Consider the following 20203-nt stretch of genomic DNA (forward strand, 5'->3'; position numbering starts at 1 on the left):
TGTCCTGGAAATCCTGCCCAGAGAGGTTTACAGGCCCCCATGGAGCGAAACACTATTAAACATACTGGATCAGGCAATTAAGGCCTTGAATTTCCAGTCTGACAAAATGGATGTCCAAATCGATCTAATAAACCTTATTGCTGAGCACATTTCAGGTATAAATACCAGGCTGGACCACATGGCAACCCTGCTCCCGAGGAGGGTAGAAAAGGGACCCCACGCAGAGTTCATCCAGCCAAGTTGTGTATGTGGCAAACTAGTGGACAACTTGTCAAATCTACCGGACATACTAAAAGATATACTAGGGGCAGTTTAATCGTCAGTCGTAATAAACAAAAAACAAAAAAAACATGAGCCCTAGTGGGGTAAAGAAGGTCGAAGTGGAAATTGGGAGTCCAAATAAAGTCAGAGACCTTAACCAAAACAGTGATCTAGAACAAGAGATAAGTAAGACAAATGAGGAACATTCAGATCATAGAGTTTGCCAAATCGATGAGACACAAAGCGCAACGGTCAGTACAAAAATAAAGTTAACAAAAAGACAAAGAAAGCGCACCAGGAAAGGGAGGGCCCAGCTCAAGGTCCCACCTTCGACAAACATCCATATGTTTCCTATCTTCCACCATATCACCCCAAAGAAAGAGAAACTATCCACTGAAGTAAATGTTTCAAAACATATAGACAAGACCCAAGACGAATCCTCTCAGTCAAGCGCAGAGAATGGGTACAGCTCGATTAATGAATCATCAATCTGCCCTATCTCCGCAAAGTCAAACCATACACAAGGAAGAAAAAATTTGAACACTCAAAATCAAAAAACTATACAACTGCAGGACAAAGACAAGACTCAAGTTGACGGTGATGAAAGGGTTCTAGGCCAAGAGGACTGTGTAAATCGGGTAGTAATGATTCACCAGGCAGACGAAACCCAAATACCGGAGGTCAAAAAAGCAAAACGAGACATGCAGACTCAAATTGCCCCGGACAACGAGTATATAAAACAAAATGTAAGCGACAAAACTAGCCAAAGGCAATTCATAAAAATCGCCGACAAAAAGGAAAAAACAAGAACGCCAATAAAAAAAAATTCAAACGATTATGGACGAACTTGCAGCCTTCAACAAACAGACCAACACACAATGTGTACTCAGATATCCATATATACAAATGATGACAATGTCGAAAATACAAAAAATAAAGATAACAAGCTGAGTACAGGTAGGATTAATGTACCCATCTCTCATCCAAAAAGATCAGATGATGCAATTGGGGAAAGAACAACAAATACTCAGAGGCTAGGTAGTACAACAAACGCAAAGGACAATAAAAGATACACAAAGGCAAGAAGAAAAAGAAGCAAAATTGGTACACCAAACACAAGGAGAAACTACTGAAAATAGTAATTTATACCGGAATATCAGAGAACAAGGGGACAAGACTTTTTGAATAGAGGAAACATAATGCGACTGCTGAGAGAAATTCCAGAACTGGACGACATATCATCCCAAGATCTTCTGTCTGTAGAATTTAAATGTACTAAAAACAATCCAGAGGTAGAGGAGTCCTTAACTACATGGTTGTCTAAGGCCATAGTAGACAGAATATTTGCTACGAGCATGTCCTTTGAAGCATGGGGCATAGTTCTGAGGAATAAATATCCATTTCCCCTCGTAAAAAGCATTATAACAGAAAAAACGGAAATGGAAGAGGGAAACACCCATAAATCATGCCTAAAGAGTGCATGTTCAGTAACTCCACAAAAAACATTACAAAATACAAGAAGTCAGTTAAAAGTAGCAGAACAAGGACGCACTCAGGAACAGAGCACCGACTGGTCCTGGGTTGCAAAGGTTTTGAGCAATAAATGCTCCTAGCTAGTCCAAAAAGTCAAAAGAGAATAATAAATTACAACCACGGATAACATTTGGTAACCAAAAGGAATAGGGAGAAAAACTAACATGTAATAACCAATCCATTGCTTTGAACCAACATATGATCAGCATCTGCTCTTGGAACGTCCATGGCTTTAACAGTATGGGTCAAGACCATGAAACTGCAAATTTCTTGGAACAACATGGCCTAATACTATTACAAGAAACCTGGAATTTGAGCCCAGTATCCATCCCTGGTTACATAGAGTTTCATGTCCTTGCCGAAAAATTCTCAAAATTTGGCCATCCGAGAGGAGGCTTAACAACGTACATCACCCAGCAGTATAGATGGCAAGTGGAAGAAGTAGATACTGGGGTAAATTGGTTACAAGCAATAAAACTCACAGAGAGGCTGGGCTCAAATCCACGCATTCACAATCTATTAGTGCTTAATGTCTATGTACACCCGGAAAAGAAACAGAAAAATGAAAAATTGATAACACTAATGACCCTGATCAGTGCATTACAAAGCTCTCATAAATCACATTCCATGATCATCTCAGGAGATTTTAATAGCAACCTAATAAAAGACGACAACATAACTCGAGATCTCGGAGACCTGGGCCTTTCCATTTTGAATAGGAATGAAAAAGGGGACAGAGTCATACCGACAACCTTTTTAAGCGGCAATCGGAAGTCATCAATAGATTACACAATAATGAGCAATAACTTGACATCGATGGTTAACTCCTTCTCGGTTGGGCAACGCACAGAAAGCGATCATTTCCCATTAATCACCAAAATAAAAATTTTGGCCAATAAGACCGAAAAATTAAACACCGTCATTCAGTATACTGAAAAAATTAAATCTACGCAAACTAAAATGGGGTGGAAAGGATATAAAACCAACAATGGATACATTCAAAAAAAATTGCTCAGACTAACACTGGAAGAAAAAGAAAATCCTATAAAACTAGGGGAATATCTATGTGAGGCCCTAATCAGAAACCCCCCAACCATAAAACAGAATGATGGAAGAATTAATACCGGGAAGAAGCCATGGTATAATATTACCTTGCGGGAGGTAAAAAGGAAAATCACAAGTGCGGAAGCAGGTAATAATGATGAAAAGTGGAAAAAAAACGGATAAGGTGAATTTAAAAGTCATGCGAAAAAGATACAAGATCCTGCTGAGTAATGCAAAAAAATCATACCAAGAAGAAATCTGGACAAATTAATTAATTGCTGGGAAACACAAAAATACCCGAACATTTTGCGGTATTATTAATAAACTGACAAAGGGCAACTACCTAAGAAAGGAGGCAGGTATTGAAGAAAGTAAGTGGATTCAGTGTGTCAAAAACCTGTTTATTGACAGGGAGGATGACAGGGAGGACGGACAAAAGTGGCATTGTAAAATAGAGTGCGAAATATGCACCAGAAACGCTGAACACGTGGAAAATATTCTTGGAACACAAAATATTCAGCCGGTAGATAAGAGGAATCCACTTGCGGACTGCGAAAATTGGAAAAAAGAGAAAACTGTTAACAGACCAATTATAATATCAGAAAAACCTGCAGATACAGTACCAGCCCCTGACACCCTCGTAACAACCGAACAGCTAAAAGTAATAATAAATCGCCTGAAAAAAGAGGGTGCAGCAGGACCTAATGGGCTTCCAAATGCCATTTTTAAATATTCCCCCTAGTTCTGGGCAGAATACTTAACACCATTTTTTAATTCAATTTACAATCAGAACAAACTGCCCAAGTCCTGGAACGGGAGTATAATACACCCCATTTTCAAATACGGCGATCATAATGAGCCGGGGAATTATAGGCTGATATCGCTGATGGACGTGGAGGCAAAACTATACGGGTCATGCTTATTGTTACACCTTCAAGACTGGCTCTCCTGAAGGAAAAAGCAGAAACAAAGAAGACCAGATTGTATGCTTGTTTTATAGACCTGTGAGCTGCTTTTGACAGAGTGAACCGAACCCGATTATGGGAAAAATTAAATTCATGGGGCCTTCCGAAGAAACTACTGGAGGCAATAATAAGCTTGTGTAGGGACACCTGCGCACGAGTTATATTGGGAGACGGTAGCAGTATTACAGCCGAAATTAGCACACAACAGGGCTTAAAACAAGGCTGTGTACTGGCCCCAAGCTTATTTAATCTTTATATGGCAGATATCGTCAGCCACATGCAGATCGGGGAAGGACATCCACCGTACCTGTCAAAAACCCCAATCCCCTTCCTGCAGTACGCTGACGACATTGTTGTTCTGAGTCAAACCCCGATAGGCCTGCAAAGGATGATCAACAATCTGGTAACTTACTTGGAACACGAAAGCTTGGAACTAAATAAAGACAAAACCAAAGTGGTCCGCATCGTAGACCCGAAGAAAACGACATTTAAATGGTACGCAAATAGCACCCCAATAAAGGAGGAAGTATCATACAAGTACCTAGGTCTGAAACTGGGGCGAGGCCCAACGAACAAGGAGCACAAATTTGATCTAAAGGCAAAAGCACACTCCTTGATCTACGCTTACCGGCAATTACAGAAAAAACGAAGTTATCCAAACTATACACACCTGCTGAACGTGATAAAAGCGCAAACCTTACCCTCCTTGTCATACACATTGGTCACCTGGTGTGGCAAAGAGCCGGGGTTGTTAAACAGCCTACAAACAAAGGTATACAAGGCGGTTTTAAACCTCCCAAAATCAGCATCACTGGCGCAGGTTCGTCTAGAATTTGGCCTGCTGAATCAGACGTTTCGCAGTATGGGTACTTTTGTGAAACTCTGTCATAAAATACGTCTGTCAGAAGAAGGCTCACTGGACAACCTGTGTTGGAAAGAAATCGAAATCCAGCAGAAACAGCACATGCCTCACAGTTGGGGAGATTTCTTCTTCCAATCCTTGAGTTGTATAGGAATCGAAACAACATGGGATTTGATGCCAGATAGAAACAGCTTTGATAAAATTACAAACAACGCTGTCAAATGGAAATCCTGTCTGGAAGACAAATCAAGAATGGCAAAACGAAGACACGGGTGGACAGTAATAAATTCATATTCCGGGATAAAGCCGCAGCCTTATTTAGAAAGTCATTTTAATATGCCACAAAAACAAAGATATATAGAACACCGGCTGGGCCTATAGTTTTCAAAGGACTTGTTACCATCCTGGAAAGGTAGTCACACGGACCCTTATTGTCGTCTATGCGGGTATCAAAATGAAACATTAACCCACCTGTTATGTGCTTACCCAGCTCTTATAGAATTAAGGAGACGGCTTTAAAGAACACTTTTAATAGACTGAACATTCGAACTTGCAGGCAAACTGTAATTCGATGGCTAGATGGATCGTCCCCTATGTTGGCTTGTAGGGGGGTTAAATACATGAGGAAAGTACAATCTCTCCTACAACAAGCGGAACCAGGGGAATCCAGTGAAGAGAAAGTGCATACTTGAAAAGTAAGAAAATGAAATAATTAAGAACTTATTAATTGTACGGACTACATAACCAAACTTGCTAAAACTTAAGCACATTATTTTATTGTTTTTAATGAATGATTCCCTTATGTATTTTGTAATAATTTTTAATAATTATAAACAATAAATTTGACTTTGACCAAAACCAAAAATGCAGAAAGCAAGAGCACATATGGAGGAAAGATTATCTTGAGTCAGATAAGAAAAAAATATAAACATGTACTTGCCATTTACAAAGCATTGATAGTGAGGGAGAAGTCCCTATATTTTACATAAAAAAATCGAAGCTGCCAAGAATTCAGTAAAATAACTCTTTCAACCTGTAGAGAAACTGACATCCATAGAATCAGTGACAGCCAGCTATAGCAGTCAAGAATTCTGCAACGACCTGGAAGGTTTCTTTTAAAATAAAGTTAAAGAAGTTTATGATAGTTTTTTTTCCATTAAGCCCACTTCTTAGGCGGAATAGTACTATCCTTCCCTACATGCCAACACTAAGATTTTTGCTAAATTCAGAGATCTGACTAGACAGTAGGTCACTTCTATTACAAAGTCTACAAAATTCAGCTCCCCCCTCCCTACTCGATAATTCTCTCGCCTCGGTGCCCACTCTGATCAGCGATCACACTCGGCAACTCTGGGCATTAGCTTGCCTCATCTTCACTAACGGCCCCACCAGACCGCCGGGGATGCCTGGTCTCACCCTGGAGATACCCATTAAGGGACCATCTCTCAGGGAAGCCAGGAAGGGTTTTGCAGCGGTCGAAGCGCCTTGGGACCCTACGGGTAAGTAGTGCGCTATATAAATGCCTATACATTTACATTACATACATTTACATTTGGGGGCCAAACAGGCATCTGAATTAATCGTATCAAATCTCAAAGCTATCTTACAGCACATGTTTGCCATCAGTTTATTTCTCACCCAACGGAAGATAGCGTCTACTTTGCCCCTTTTGAAGAAACCCTCTCTCAGTCCCAAAATCACGAACAGCTATCAGCCCATTTCGAGACTGCCCCTACCGGCTACGATTGTGGAAAAATGAATGAACCTCCAGCTGGCCACTTTTATACAAGATAACAATCTTCTGGATCCCAAACTATATGGGTTCAGAAGCGGGTACAGCACAGAGACAGCCTTAATCAAGGTGATGGAAGAGCTCAGAGAGAATCTTGATTAGGAAGGTAAAGCAGCCCTCATTCTACTCAACCTGTCAGCAGTGTTTGCCAACTATTTTACAGTAGAATTAGAAAAGTATCTCGGGCCCTCTTAAGAACTTTTTGGGTTGGGCAAAAACAATATGTCTCATTAAGTGAGTTTACCTCAGATCTTTCTCTTTGCCTTGCGGAGTGCCGCAAGGATCCAGACTGTTTAATGTTTAGGTGTCAAACTTGGCAGATCTGATTAGACATTTCAGATTCATGATCACAACATATGCTTATGACACACAAATTGTTGTTTCCTTTTTTTATTTCAGTAATTTTTTATTGAAAATAAAGAGCATATTTACATGGTACAGGGTGAATCACATGGGGAAAGGAAACGAAAAAAGATAGGGAACAAGAAAAAGCGCACCTAGGGGGGTCAAGCATTGTCTCGATTGGCTTATATTAGTTTGGCTCTTGACAGTCCATTCCCCAGTTTGCTTCATCTTCTTCTCGTCCGGCTTGCAGGTTTCCAGTTTCCCCCCGTGCCCCCTTGCAACCTGTCTGATTATCTTTTCGCACCCCTGGTGGTGTGAGGCGAGAGAAAAACAAAAGAAGAGAGGTGTGGGGGTATAGAGAGGCGAGAGAGAGAGTTAGGCGCATTGTGTTGTAGAGTAGGATGCATGTGTAGTTTATGCAGTATTGTCTGGTCTGGGCGTTTAGGGTGGCTTATGAGAGGACAGGTAGTTGTCTAGTGACAGTTGTTTCCTTAACAGAGAATGATACAGACACAGATTCCAGGTTTCAGGACTGTATGGCGGCAGTTAATGTGTGGATGGCTAATACGTGCCTATAGCTAAACTCAGGTAAAACTAAGTTCATTTTATTTGGGAACTCATGGTCTTTTTGGCCCCACTCTTGGTGGCCACAAGAGTTAGGAACCCTTCTAACCTCAGTCAAGAAGGTCCGTAAACCTTGGATGGATCATCGATGAGAGACTTACCTACAATGATCAGGTAAATCCGATATCCTCATCCATCTTTTTTACATCATCAGGACACCTTAAAAAGAGCTTACCTTTTCTCCTGACCACTCCGTAAAAAAAACAGTAGCCACCTCTATGGTGCTCTCAAAACTTGAGTATTGTATTGGTTTATATTTCAGTATGCAGCACCATCTTAATAAACAGCAGATCCTGTAGAATGAAGCAGCACAGCTCCTTTTAGGCATTCCAAATATGTCAATCTCTCTCCAAGGCACCAGAGAAGTTACACTGGCTGTCAATAAGACAGAGAGTAGTATTTAAGGCCCTCTGCATTCTCTTTAAGGCCCTGCATGGCACTGGACTTGACCACTTAAAGAATAAATGTACTTTGTACAGCCCATAGAGAACGTTGAGGTCCTCCATAGCCAACAATGTAATAGCCATCAAAGTCAAACTCGCATCTTGGGAGGTGGGGGAAGCTTTGCGAACGGCGCAGCACAATCTTGGAAAGCTTGTCTGCTCCATCTAAAAAACATGAACAAACTCTTGGCCTTCAGGAAAGCCTTAAAAACATGATTATTCAATTTTGAATGAATTCCCGTACCTTATGCCTCCTGACACTAAATTGATCATCTGAGTTGAATTAGGGTTCTGCTTGAGCTAGCGGCAAGACACCACCGGGTAATTGTACTCTATAAGTAAATTTAACATAACATAACATTGGCAGTGGTGGCTTTGCTAAAGAGGTCATAGGTCCATGGACGACTGGCGAAGGTGGGATCCGGAGGTAGTCACAGAACATGTTCAGTGCAGCATGACCCATATGCATGACTGTTGGACTTGGCCCTCTCTGCAGGGTCATCCCTAAACTTTTTGCCTTCCTCCAATATTCTCTCTGACCTTTTTTTGTTGGTATAATGACTCTGGGCACTTTACCACTGCTGACCAGTGCTAACGTGCATATGCTCTCCCTACTATAAAGTGTATACATTGATTGGTTTCCATGATTGGCTTATTTGGTTTACCTTCAGTCCCCAGTAAAGTGCACCAGGAGTGCCAGGGCCTGTAAATACAAATGCTGCTGGTGGGCTTGCAGCACTGGTTGTGCCACCCACAGAAGCGGCCTAGTAAAATGTGTCTAAGGTCTGCCATTGCAGAACCTGCGTGCAGTCTGGTACTGTCATGCTGACTGCGCAAGTGCACCTACTTGCCAGTCCCTAAACCTTCCCATAACTTCATATTAGTCACCCCTATGGTAGGCCCAAGGGCAGGGTGCATTATAAGCATAAGGTAGGACAAGCCCTGATGTGTGGGGCATGTCCTAATAGTGAATTACAGCCATTTTCGTTTTTCACTATTGTAAGGCTACCTGCTCTCCATAGGCCACAATGGGCTGCTGGAATTATTACACTATATAATCCTAACAGACTCAGAGAGCATGGTAGAAAATTAAGTTTAGTATGCCTGAACTCAGAATAATAAGATACTGCTTTTAGTAAAGTTTATTTTAATATCCTGAGTTTGCAAATGCTACTTTTAGAAAGTTAGCATTTGCTTGCCTAATTATTTCAGCCCGCCTCTGCTAGGATGTGTGTCTGCTGTCTGGTTTGTGTGAGTGACAGGGCTGGGGAATTCCAGGAGACAGTCTGGGCTGCCAGGTGGTGAATAGAGAGATTACACCAGGATGGGTGGGAGGAGTGCCCCTTGATTCTGAATAGGGCTGTGCTTTGCCACCACAATACTGGCTCCACCTCCTGCGGAGCGTCTGATGTCTCTGCCCTGCACCCTGAAAGAAGCAGCAAGAGTCCCCAAAACAAAGTGCTCCAAAATTGGGCTGAACCAGGCTCAGGTCCCCTGGCCTGCAAGAAAAAAGGATTTTGCGTATAAAAGTAGGAGCCCTGCTCCTAAACATTATATCCTGCTTTTGAACCAAGAAGAAGAAATCTCTGCCTGGAGAGGAGGAACCGGGAAAGCTGAAGGAGGAAGACTGTCCCTATTCTGGGGGACTGGCCTGCAGTGGTTGCTTTGCTACCAAAGGAGAGAAAAGAACCCACAAAAGACTTGCTTTATTTTTACTCAAAAAGTACCGGGATCATTGGACTCTCGCCGCCTCTCCTGAGAAGCTCTTGGACGTGAGTTGAATTACCTCTGTGCCGCTGACAGCAGTGACCCCCCTCTGCGCCTCATCCCCTGAGTGTGCAGCTCGTGCCTAGCCGCCCCCACCACTGGTAACTCCGCTCCGTTGAGCCGTGTCTGTCCAGTCCCGCTTGGGGCTGCCCGCACCCTGCCCCTCCTCTCCGCCGAGTCGCACTGGTCCCTTGCCGCCCCCGCCGCCAGAGAGAGACTTCAAGGATCAGTGCGGGACCCGTACGAACCGTACGCACGGACCTCACCAGCGCTTTTTTAACTTGAGTCTGCGCCGCACCTCGAGCCTGCTAGTATGCACCGTACTGGTCGCTCCGTGTTGCCCGGCCCGCCACCGTCTCCCAAGCTTCAAAGAGAGGATCGGCTTGTACGCCGCAACCAGAGCACCCCAACGCACCGGGAACGCCTGGGGGCCCCGGACGTCCGCCTCCCCAAGTCCGAAGCCTGTGCGAGTCGGACACCACGAAGGAAGTCGCGAGTACGTCCCGCACCCACCTTAACCAGCATACGCATCCTGCGTATTACCGGCTACGATTCGAACAAGGTACTGTGCGACACGTACCGAGTCTATTGTGCGCATCGGACCGCAGGGTCCCTAACGTTGAAATAACCCGTTTTAGAAGTACGCTGCGCACAGAAGCCTCGCCCCACGAACGCCTAAGCTTTGGATCGTCTGCCCCTCTCTCCGCAGTCCCGCTCAGCCGCCTCGCACCTTGAGGCCTCCTACCAGCCGGACTGCCTGGGAGAATCGATGACCTCGTCCCGGGCCCGCCTTCACTTGGGGCCGCATCTGTACGCCACGAACTCCCGCATTAAAGGTATTGTGCGACTCGGACCACAGGGTCCGCAACGTTGGTGTAACATTGTTTGAAAGTACGAACTGCCAAAGAAAGGGTCGCCCAGCTAGTGCGAAGCGCACAGGACCCCAAAAACGACGCATTTGAAAGAACTCTTTTCATACCAAAGTACTGTGGCCTCATTTTAATATTGTTATACTGGTCTTGTATTAAGCCTGCATCTATCTATATATTTTTACATAAAGTATACGTATTTTCATATAACTACGCCCGGTGTCCATTTGTGGTATTGCTATATTACTGTATGTGGTCATAAATGCTTAACTGGAAACGCCCTGAAGTTTAGCCTTGTCTGCTCGCGCCACACTACCTAGAGGGGAAGCAGGGGTTATTTTAAGGAGTAAGTCCCTTGCCCTGACTAGAGGAGAGGGTCCCTGTTTGTCACAAGTGTGTACCTGTGCCAACCAGAGACCCCCAATTCTAATAATGACTTTGGTTTTCCCATCGATGGCCAGACGTCTCACCTCATCCCCAAAGGTGCAGTACTAGCCATGACCTATATGAAGGCTTTTCCTCCAACTACCGTATTTTCCGGCGTATAAGACGACTTTTTAACCCCGTAAAATGTTCTGGAAAGTCGGGGGTCGTCTTATACGCCGGGTACCAAATTTTATGGTATGTTTTCATGCGCTTTTTCATAGCGAGGACTTCACTCGAAGGTGTCAGACCGCTTCACAATAGGAAATAACAAGAAACAACACACCTTATGTTAAAAAATACAGCCACCGGCACTGGCAACGTCCACACCCAGGCCCCGCGCCATGAACTGTGCAAGTATCGAAAGCGAGCGTTTTTTTTCATAGCGAGGACTTCACTCGAAGGTGTCAGACCGCTTCACAATAGAAAATACGTAACAAGAAACAACACACCTTATGTTAAAAAATACAGCCACCGGCACTGGCAACGTCCACACCCAGGCCCCGCGCCATGAACTGTGCAAGTATCGAAAGCGAGCGTTTTTTTCATAGCAAGGACTTCACTCGAAGGTGTCAAACCGCTTCACAAGTGAGCAAATGGCGCCATGAGTCTTACCTCGACTGCCGCTGCCGCTGTACACGCGCCTCCAACCGCTTGCACATCCCCAGGCAGACGAGGCAGCAGGACGAGGCAGCAGGACGTCCGAAATATATGGTAACGGGCAGCCGGCGCCGAAGATGGCAGCGCCCGGTGTGTTGACACGTTTGGCACGCGCTCCTCTCTCCTTGACATGGGCGTGGGCATAGAAAGGGGACTGTAGAATGTTCCCGAATGTTCCCGAAGGCAGTAGAGCACTTGCCGTGATTGGCTGGTTGTTGCGAAGAGGAAAGGCAGTCTGGTGAGCAGATACTATATTTGCCGTACCGTACATGTGGTGGTGAAGACAGTACAGCACAGCACCAGTCTCTGCACCTGTTCATACTGTACAGCACCAGTACATCCAGTGCAAATGGCTGACAGTCAAGAACCCGGCAAGGCTCCAGCAGCACATCTAGTGCAAATGGCAGACAGTGAAGAACCCGGCAAGGCTCCAGCAGTACATCCAGTGCAAATGGCTGGCAGTCAAGAACCCAGCAAGGCTCCAGCAGTGGCAAGAAGAAGGAAATATGAAGCCAGTTAAAAACTTAAAGTTGTGGATTTTGCCACGGAACATAATAACTGTGCTGCTGCAAGACAATATGGAGTGACAGAATAGATGGTTCGGGCCTGGAGAGCAAATGAGAAAGCATTACGGAGTATGCCAAGGGGTAAGTGTGCATTAAGAAGAGGCACCCCACATTGGCCAGAACTCGAAAAGCATGTAGCAGACATGGTGACCGAGCATCGGCAAAGCGGTTATGTCGTGACCCGAAATAAAATCCGATTGGTTGCACTTCAGTGGGCCAAATCTAACCCAGATCTCAGCAACAGATTTAAGGCCACTGTATCCTGGTGTACCAGATTCTTGGGAAGGCATAATCTGGTATTGCGGCAAAAGACAAAAATTGCCCAAAAATTACCTGCGGATCTTGATGCCAAAATGCATAGCTTCCATCGCTACGTTATTAGGCTGCGCAATGAACATGGCTATGCGCTAAGTAGCATCGGAAATATGGATGAAACTCCAATGAATTTCGATATGATTGCCAACAAAACTGTCCATCAAAGAGGTGAAAAGACAATTTTAATAAAAACAACAGTCCAGTTTCACAGTGGTACTAGCATGCACAGCTGATGGCGCAAAGCTGAGACCAATGGTTATTTTCAAAAGAAAAACAATGCCGAAACTCAAGTTTCCTGTTGGTTGTTTTGTGCATGTGAATGAGAAAGGATGGATGGATGAAGAAGGGGTAAAGCTATGGCTTGATAATGTATGGAGCAGGCGACCAGGTGGACTTCTACAAAGACGTAGTCTACTGGTGTGGGATATGTTCAGGGCTCATTTAACTCCAAGCACCAAGCAAAGGCTGGCAAGACTAAAAACAGATGCTGCAGTTATACCTGGAGGAATGACATCGTTGGAGCAGCCACTGGATGTGTGCCTAAACAAGCCATTTAAAGATCGCATCCGAGAACAGTGGAATGAGTGGATAGTTAGCGGTGAAAAAACATTCACAAAAGGAGGAAACATGCGTGCTCCACAGTTGGATGTTTTGTGCACCTTTGTTATAAAGGCCTGGAACGACATTGATGCAGAAACTGTAATAAAGTCTTTCAAGAAGTGTGGCATATGAAATTCATTAGATGGTATGGAGGACGACTATTTGTGGCAAGATGAAGAGGATGCCGAAGAAGAGACCACATCATCTGATACTGAATTGGTACCAGATCCATACGATGACTGCCTTACAGATGTACCACAAGATCTCATTGACTTACTTATGAGATCAGATGACGAAGAGGAGGATTTTGAAGGCTTTTAAAGGGAACGTTGTAAATCCTGTAGAAATCGCTTGGATTTATGAAAAGTTATGGAAAGTTTAATCCACTTGCACTGTTTCATGCACTAATTTATGTTTACCGTACCGTACATGTTTCATGACAAACAGGTATATTCAGAAGTGACAGTTTTTCATATGGTTCTAAATAAAAATATTGCTGTAGAAAAAGGGTAGGGCTGATGGCCTGTTTCAAGATTGCCCGGCGTTAACCGCCTCTATACCACTCTAGTTACCAAACAAAGAGGCAGGCGCTGGAGACTGGAAGGCAGGAAACAGAAGTTTTTATTCCGACGGATCAGAACACATCAGATCAGACAACAAGGTATCGTCTCGAGGTGCTCTAACAGCCTCTCTGAGGTCTGGCCTCTTATACCCTGGTTTATGACGTGTGAGCATTCTTTATTGCATAAAAAAACTCTGTGAACTCACAAAAAGACATCCCCGTAATCCTCGTGTCAGACCCACCCCCACATGTATCCACAATAGAGGTCCTCAGCCTGCTGATAATAAGAGGGGGCTATCACGCAGCTGAGTGTTCCGCCGATTCTTAGGATGTGTGCGCCTGATCGTATCCCAGGGGGTGGGGAGGCCAGGATCAATAGTGGGCCCTTTGAAGAGGAGCGACTCCATACAATAGGGGGCAGTAAACAGTATCTCCCGGCTAGGCGATGGCCTCGGACCTGTGTGGACAATCGGACTCGGGGGAAGGGGTCATCAAAGGAGAGGTATTCATGCCGCGTGGACAATCAAGCGCGGAGGGAGAGTTTACTAACAGAGGGGTATTCATGAAAGGAAAGGAGGTGTTGGTCAGGCGCGAGCGTGACTCCCAAGGACAGAGTCATGCAGAAGAAGAAGGTTTATGACTTGCCCATGTGAGGGAGGGGGGGGGAAGCCAGGGTGCGCGGAGGATGCTCGCAGGGTCAGGGGAGCACGCTGGCGATCGATCGTGGACAGGGAGACCATGATACCTAAAATGGCTGTTGTGCATGTTGTACGTGGGTGACAAGCTGGCGCAGATGATGTTCAGCTCGTGTATTCAAATTCCACAGTCCTCCCTTTTAACATGTCTCGCCAACTTGTCAGTTCGGATTTATCCCCATAAGGCCACGTATTTCTACTTCATAGAGGGGACTCATGCGCTCATTTCTGAAGTCCAAAGTCTTTGGGCACATACTGTTAGTAACGAGTGCACACAAGGATGGCAGGCATTGGATACTTAAGCAACACACACATAGTATCACAATCGGTATCAATAAAAAGGTAAACAACCTCCAACCCCAGTCCTTCAAAGTGTCCCAGAACCAGCTCCCAAGCGACCATCCTTCTTGTTCTTGGTGAACCTCCGAGGAAAGTCTGTGGAGGTGTTCAATTGCTTTGTAGACTGAGGGCGAGTTATCTGGCACGTAGGTGCAACAGCTAGATCCGATGATGCGGCATGCTCCTCCTCGATCGGCTAGAACCACATCTAGAACAAGGCGGTTTTGAAGGGCCACAAGGCGGACCGCCTGAAGCTCAGCCGTGTTGTTAGCGAGGATGCCAGCCGTGATGTTGATCGTTGTTTCTACTGCCTGGGTCAGGTGTCGGATAGCGCGACTGTTCGCCATTGGTCCCCACAGAGGAACAAGTCCCTTTGCTGCATCCAGGAACTGTGCTCCAGTGGAGTCGGCTGTTCCAATGTCATTTGCGCGCCTCTGCCGGTGATGGTTAGCAGGGGCTACATATGTGGGAGGGAGAACGAAAGCGATGTAGCAGGTACCCTTCCAACCTTTCGGGAGCCAGGTGTAAGCTTTGGTGCCACAAACAAAGTACATATTTGGAGAAGCAACAAAGGAAGGGGGATCAAGTGAGTCCAATGTTCTGGTGATGCGGCAAGAACTATGACCCACCAGCTGCGTTCCCCGGCCTTCGAGGCACACAAGACCTGTGACATTGATAACGGACAGGGCCACAGTCAGAGTGGCGGCAGTCTGTTTCTGCAGATGAGAGAAGGTGGGTCTAGCTGGATTGTGGAGCACTTGCACTTCAACACGTTCTTTGGCTGGGATGTTCATAAGGAAGGCGGCACCCGAGGGCACAGGACACAGGGGAGCAGAGGTCCTTCCGGTTTTGTTCAGCCAAAACCCATAGTAGAAGTGTGATACTGTCTGGCCGGAAGAGGCGTTGTCCTTGTGGCTCTCTTGCATGAGGATCAGCCAGGCGAGGCAGGAGCCGTGAACTGAGAAAGGAGAAGGGATGAAGGGGATGGAGTGTCCAGTGGCATGCGGGAGCAACCCGCAGATCCAGCAGTTCGTGGCATTTGCAGCAAGGTTGTGTTGGTGCAACAGTTGCACGAAGGAATTGTTCCAGAATTCCCTGCGCCTTTCTCGGAGCTGAGGCGACAGGGAGATCAGGTGATGCTCTTTCATGAGGGTCGGTTGTGCAGTGGGCAGCAATGCCTGATGAGCGGGTGTGCTTTCCTCCAGAATCCAGAAGGAGGTCATGAGGAGGAGGCAGAAGAGGAAGACAATGAAGAGGGCGATTGTCTTTGATTTGTGCAAATTGTCAGTCTTTGGGTTTCTATAGTGGGTATTTCCGGTTGCTTCCATCATCTTCTTATCTGGCGCTTCCATCATCTTCAAGGTGCTCGGTAATGGGCAGAACCACAGACTTCGTTTAGCTTCTCTCCGGGTAACCCTTAGTTGTGCTTAGGTCACCGTTCTGAGATTTAACTTAGTCCGTGGCCTACTTAGCCGAAGCTCCCTCCTTTCGACGCAGGAAATACCCTTCTCTGGATGGCACAGTGGGATCAGGGAATTTTGCAAGTTCAAGTGCCTCGGTATCGGGATAACAGTTCAATGCTGGCCGGTCTTTGTTCAGGAGCTCTTCTTGGGTGTTAACGTTTTCTGTCGTGGCCAGGGTCGGGGAGACCTTCCTGCAGTGGTGCGCGTGCAGCCAGTGCCTCTTCCCCTCCACTCGAAGCGCCGTCCGGGTGGTGATCAGTACTTGCCAGGGGCCCGTCCACCGGGGTTCCAGACTCTTGGCCCGTTGAAAGTTCCGGACTAATACGTAGTCCCCCGGTTGGATGTCGTGGCCTGGGCCCCTGGAAGCATCGGGGATGGCCTGCTGCACCTGTTGATGAATGACAGACAACGTTTTAGTTAACTTGCCCAAATAATCAGACAGTAGGACGTCCGGGACGTCATGAATGGAGGTCGGTTTGGGGGCAGTCCAGAGGTTCATCGGTCGCCCGAATACAACCTCGTAGGGGGTCAAATGGTGTTTGGTGGGAGTGGAGCGCATCGATAGCAATGCCAGTGGGAGGGCATCTGGCCACTTAAGTCCAGTGGTGGCCACTATTTTTGACAGTTTCAGCTTCAATGTGGCATTATGTCGCTCCACCAAACCGGCGGATTGGGGGTGGAAGACTGCATGAAACCTCTGCTTCACCCCCAACCCTTTCAAGATTAGTTGGATGACCTCAGCTATGAAGTGGGGGCCATTGTCGCTCCATAAAATTCGACAAAGGCCATAGCGAGGGAAAAACTCTTTCAGTAGTACTTTGGCAGTAGTCATGGCAGTGTTGTCACGGGTTGGATAGGCCTCTACCCATTTGCTGAAGGCACATACAATGACTAGTACATACTTCAAGCCTTGGCATCTCTCTAGCTGGATGTAATCCATCTGGAGGACCTCAAAGGGGTGATCGGGGATCCCAAACCCTCCCCGGGGCACCACAGTTCCTTTCCCGGGGTTGTGTTGCAAACAGATAAGGCACTGCTGGACCAGGCGTTTGGCTGAGTCGGGGATTTTGTCGTTGTACCAGACTTTGGAAATGAGTTCGATCATGGGTGCAGATCCTATGTGTGCGGGGGAATGTGCCATAGTCAGTATCGGGATCAGGTATGAGTCAGGCAGCAGCCATCTGTTTGCATCTTTTGTCCGCCAGCAGCCCTCATCGTCCTTCAAACCCACCCGTGCCCACTCGGTCAGTTCGTGAGGGGTGCTGGCCGACTGGATGTCTCTAATCATTTCCCTAGCGTCAGTCCATTTCTCTGCTTGTGACCTGGTCACATACATGCGTGTCACCGTCTTATTCTCAGCTGTGGTTCGTGCAGTGATGTCGGCCAGTGCGTTCCCTTGTCCGACTAAGTCTGTCACCTTCTTGTGTGCCTGGCATTTGATCACTGCTAATCGTTTGGGGAGGAGAACTGCTTCAATCAAAGCAGAAACCAGATCTCGTGAAGGATGGGTGTGCCGTGGGACGTCAGGAATCCCCTTTCCCTCCACAGGAGCCCAAAATGGTGAACCACCCCGAAGGCATACTGGCTGTCTGTGTATATGTTCGCGGTGGTTCCTGTTGCTATGATGCATGCACGTGTGAGGGCTATCAGCTCTGCCGCCTGTGCAGAGCGTTGTGTGATGCGGGCTGTCTCAACTACTGTTCGGGCTGTCGTTACCGCATAGGCAGCTGAAGTGGTGCCATCTGGGAGTTTGATGCATGAGCCGTCTACCCATAGCTCTCCATCAGGGTCTGTAAAAGCAGTGTCTCGGAGGTCAACTCTACTCCTAGTCTGTTCGTCCGTGAGGGTCACACAGTCGTGTATGGGAGGCACGTCCGGGTCATTTCCAGGCAGGGGCAACAGTGTGGCAGGATTCAAAGTCGTGCATCTCTTTAGTGTGATGTGAGGTGCAAGTAGCGTCAATTCGTACCCTGTCAGTCGTGCGCTAGTCAGGTGTTGAGTCTTGGTTTGGTTCAAAAGGGTGTCGACCGCATGGGGTACTAACACGGTGAGGGAGTTTGAAAGTACGATTCCCTCGCTCTGACGGATAGAGACAGCAGCGGCAGCTACTGCTCGAAGGCAGGCAGGCAAAGCTCTGGCTACAGGGTCAAGAGTGGCAGAGAAGTAGGCACAAGGGCGCTGCTTAGGACCGATAGGCTGTGTTAGGACAGACAATGCACACCCCTCCCTTTCGTGGGTGAAGAGGGAAAAGGGATTGGAGTAATCCGGTGTTCCCAGGACGGGGGCCGAGCAAAGGGCATCCCGTAACTCCTTAAAGGATGCTTGACACTCAGGGGTCCAAGGAAGCGGGAAGGGGGCATCTTTGGCCAGCAAGGCAAGTAGAGGTTTTACAATGAGGCTGAAGTTTGGTAACCATTGTCTGCAAAAAGAGGTAAGGCCAACCAAAGAGCGGACTTGCTTTTGTGTTTTTGGGATGGGGGTGTCTAGGATGGTTTGGATTCGATCGGGCGTAAGTTTCCTCCCTTCTTTGGACAGGAGATGGCCTAGGTATGTCACTTGTGGCTGGCAGAACTGTAATTTCTTTTTGGAGACTTTGTGGCCATTTTCTGCGAGAAAATGTAGGAGTTGGACAGTGGCTGTGATTGCAAGTGGGGTGGTGTCAGCCGCCAAAAGGATATCATCGACATATTGGATCAACACCACTCCATCTGGTAGCTGGACGGCGCCCAGCTGTCTTTTGAGGGCCTGGCTGTAAATGCTGGGACTTTCAGTGTACCCCTGGGGAGCTCTACAAAATCGGTACGAGCGGGATTTTAGGGTGAAGCCGAAGAGATAACGGCTGTCTGGATGGATGGGGATAGAGAAAAACGCATTTTTGAGATCAATAACAGTGAAGGTGGTGGCAGTGGACGGGATGAGGGTCAGAATGGTGGTGATGTCTGAGACTACGGGGTATTGGGGTACAACCACTTTGTTAATCTCTCGCAGGTCGATGATGAAGCGGTACGCTTTCTCATCTCCCTCGCCTTGCTTCTTAGCAATGGGTAGGATAGGGCTGTTGCAGACATTGCTAACCACTTCTTCGACCACTCCTGCATCTACCAGAGACTGAATGATCGCTACCAGTGCCTTCTCGCCCTCGGGCGATATCCGATACTGTGGGAGTTTCGGGAGCATGGCGTCCTGTCTTACAGTTATATGAATGGGGTCAATCATCATTCGTCCCACATCAGAGTCATTTTTGGCCCATAGGTACGGGGGCAGGGCGTCGAGCAAGGACAGATCACAGTCAGTCAGGGAGTACATGTGTCGTGTTGGGCAAGATTTAGGCACGCTCGGGTTGTCGTGCAGGATGACTCGGACTCCATCTGGGGAACACCTGATAGTAGCTCGAAAATGTTTCAGCAAATCAATGCCCATAATGGCGTCAGGGGAGTTGGAGGAGAGCAAAAATGTTGTGGCAGTGGTGTTGTTATCTAGGTCAAAGGAGATAGGTACAAACAGGGGGTTAGTGGAGGGCGTCCCATCGAAACCTATCGATGTAATGTGTGAGCCAGACAAGGGTGCCCTTGGAATCAGTCGTTTCGATAACACACTACGTGTCGCCCCAGTGTCTACCAAAAATGGAGACTCTGTACCCAGGACCTTAGCAGTGACGTAAGGACCTTGCTGGTCAACACAGTGCTCGACTGGATCCCTCCCTTGCCCCTGGCAGTCCTATGCAAAATCGGGGGCATTCTCACCATCGGATAGTTGATACTGGTTCTGTCGGGGACGGTCAAATGTGTTCGATCTCCCTGGTCTGTCATTGTTGGTGTCGTTTGTGTACCCTCGTCCTTCTCCCCTATTTCTCGGCCCACCTGCTACGTCCTTGGGGTCCCTATTTCTGTTCATCTCTAACAGAACCGGACACTGGGATTTCCAATGACCGAATCCTTTGCAGAAGGCACACTGGTCCCCGCTAATGTCTCTACGTCCAATGTGGGGTGTCGTCTTTGGGAGGTGGATTTCTAGGGGTGGTCGATTGGTAGTTCCCCCTGTGGGGTTCCCGTCCAACTGCTATACCTTGTATCTG

The sequence above is a fragment of the Lissotriton vulgaris genome, chromosome 10 (assembly GCF_964263255.1).
Source record: "Lissotriton vulgaris chromosome 10, aLisVul1.2, whole genome shotgun sequence".
Taxonomy (NCBI): Eukaryota; Metazoa; Chordata; class Amphibia; order Caudata; family Salamandridae; genus Lissotriton; species Lissotriton vulgaris.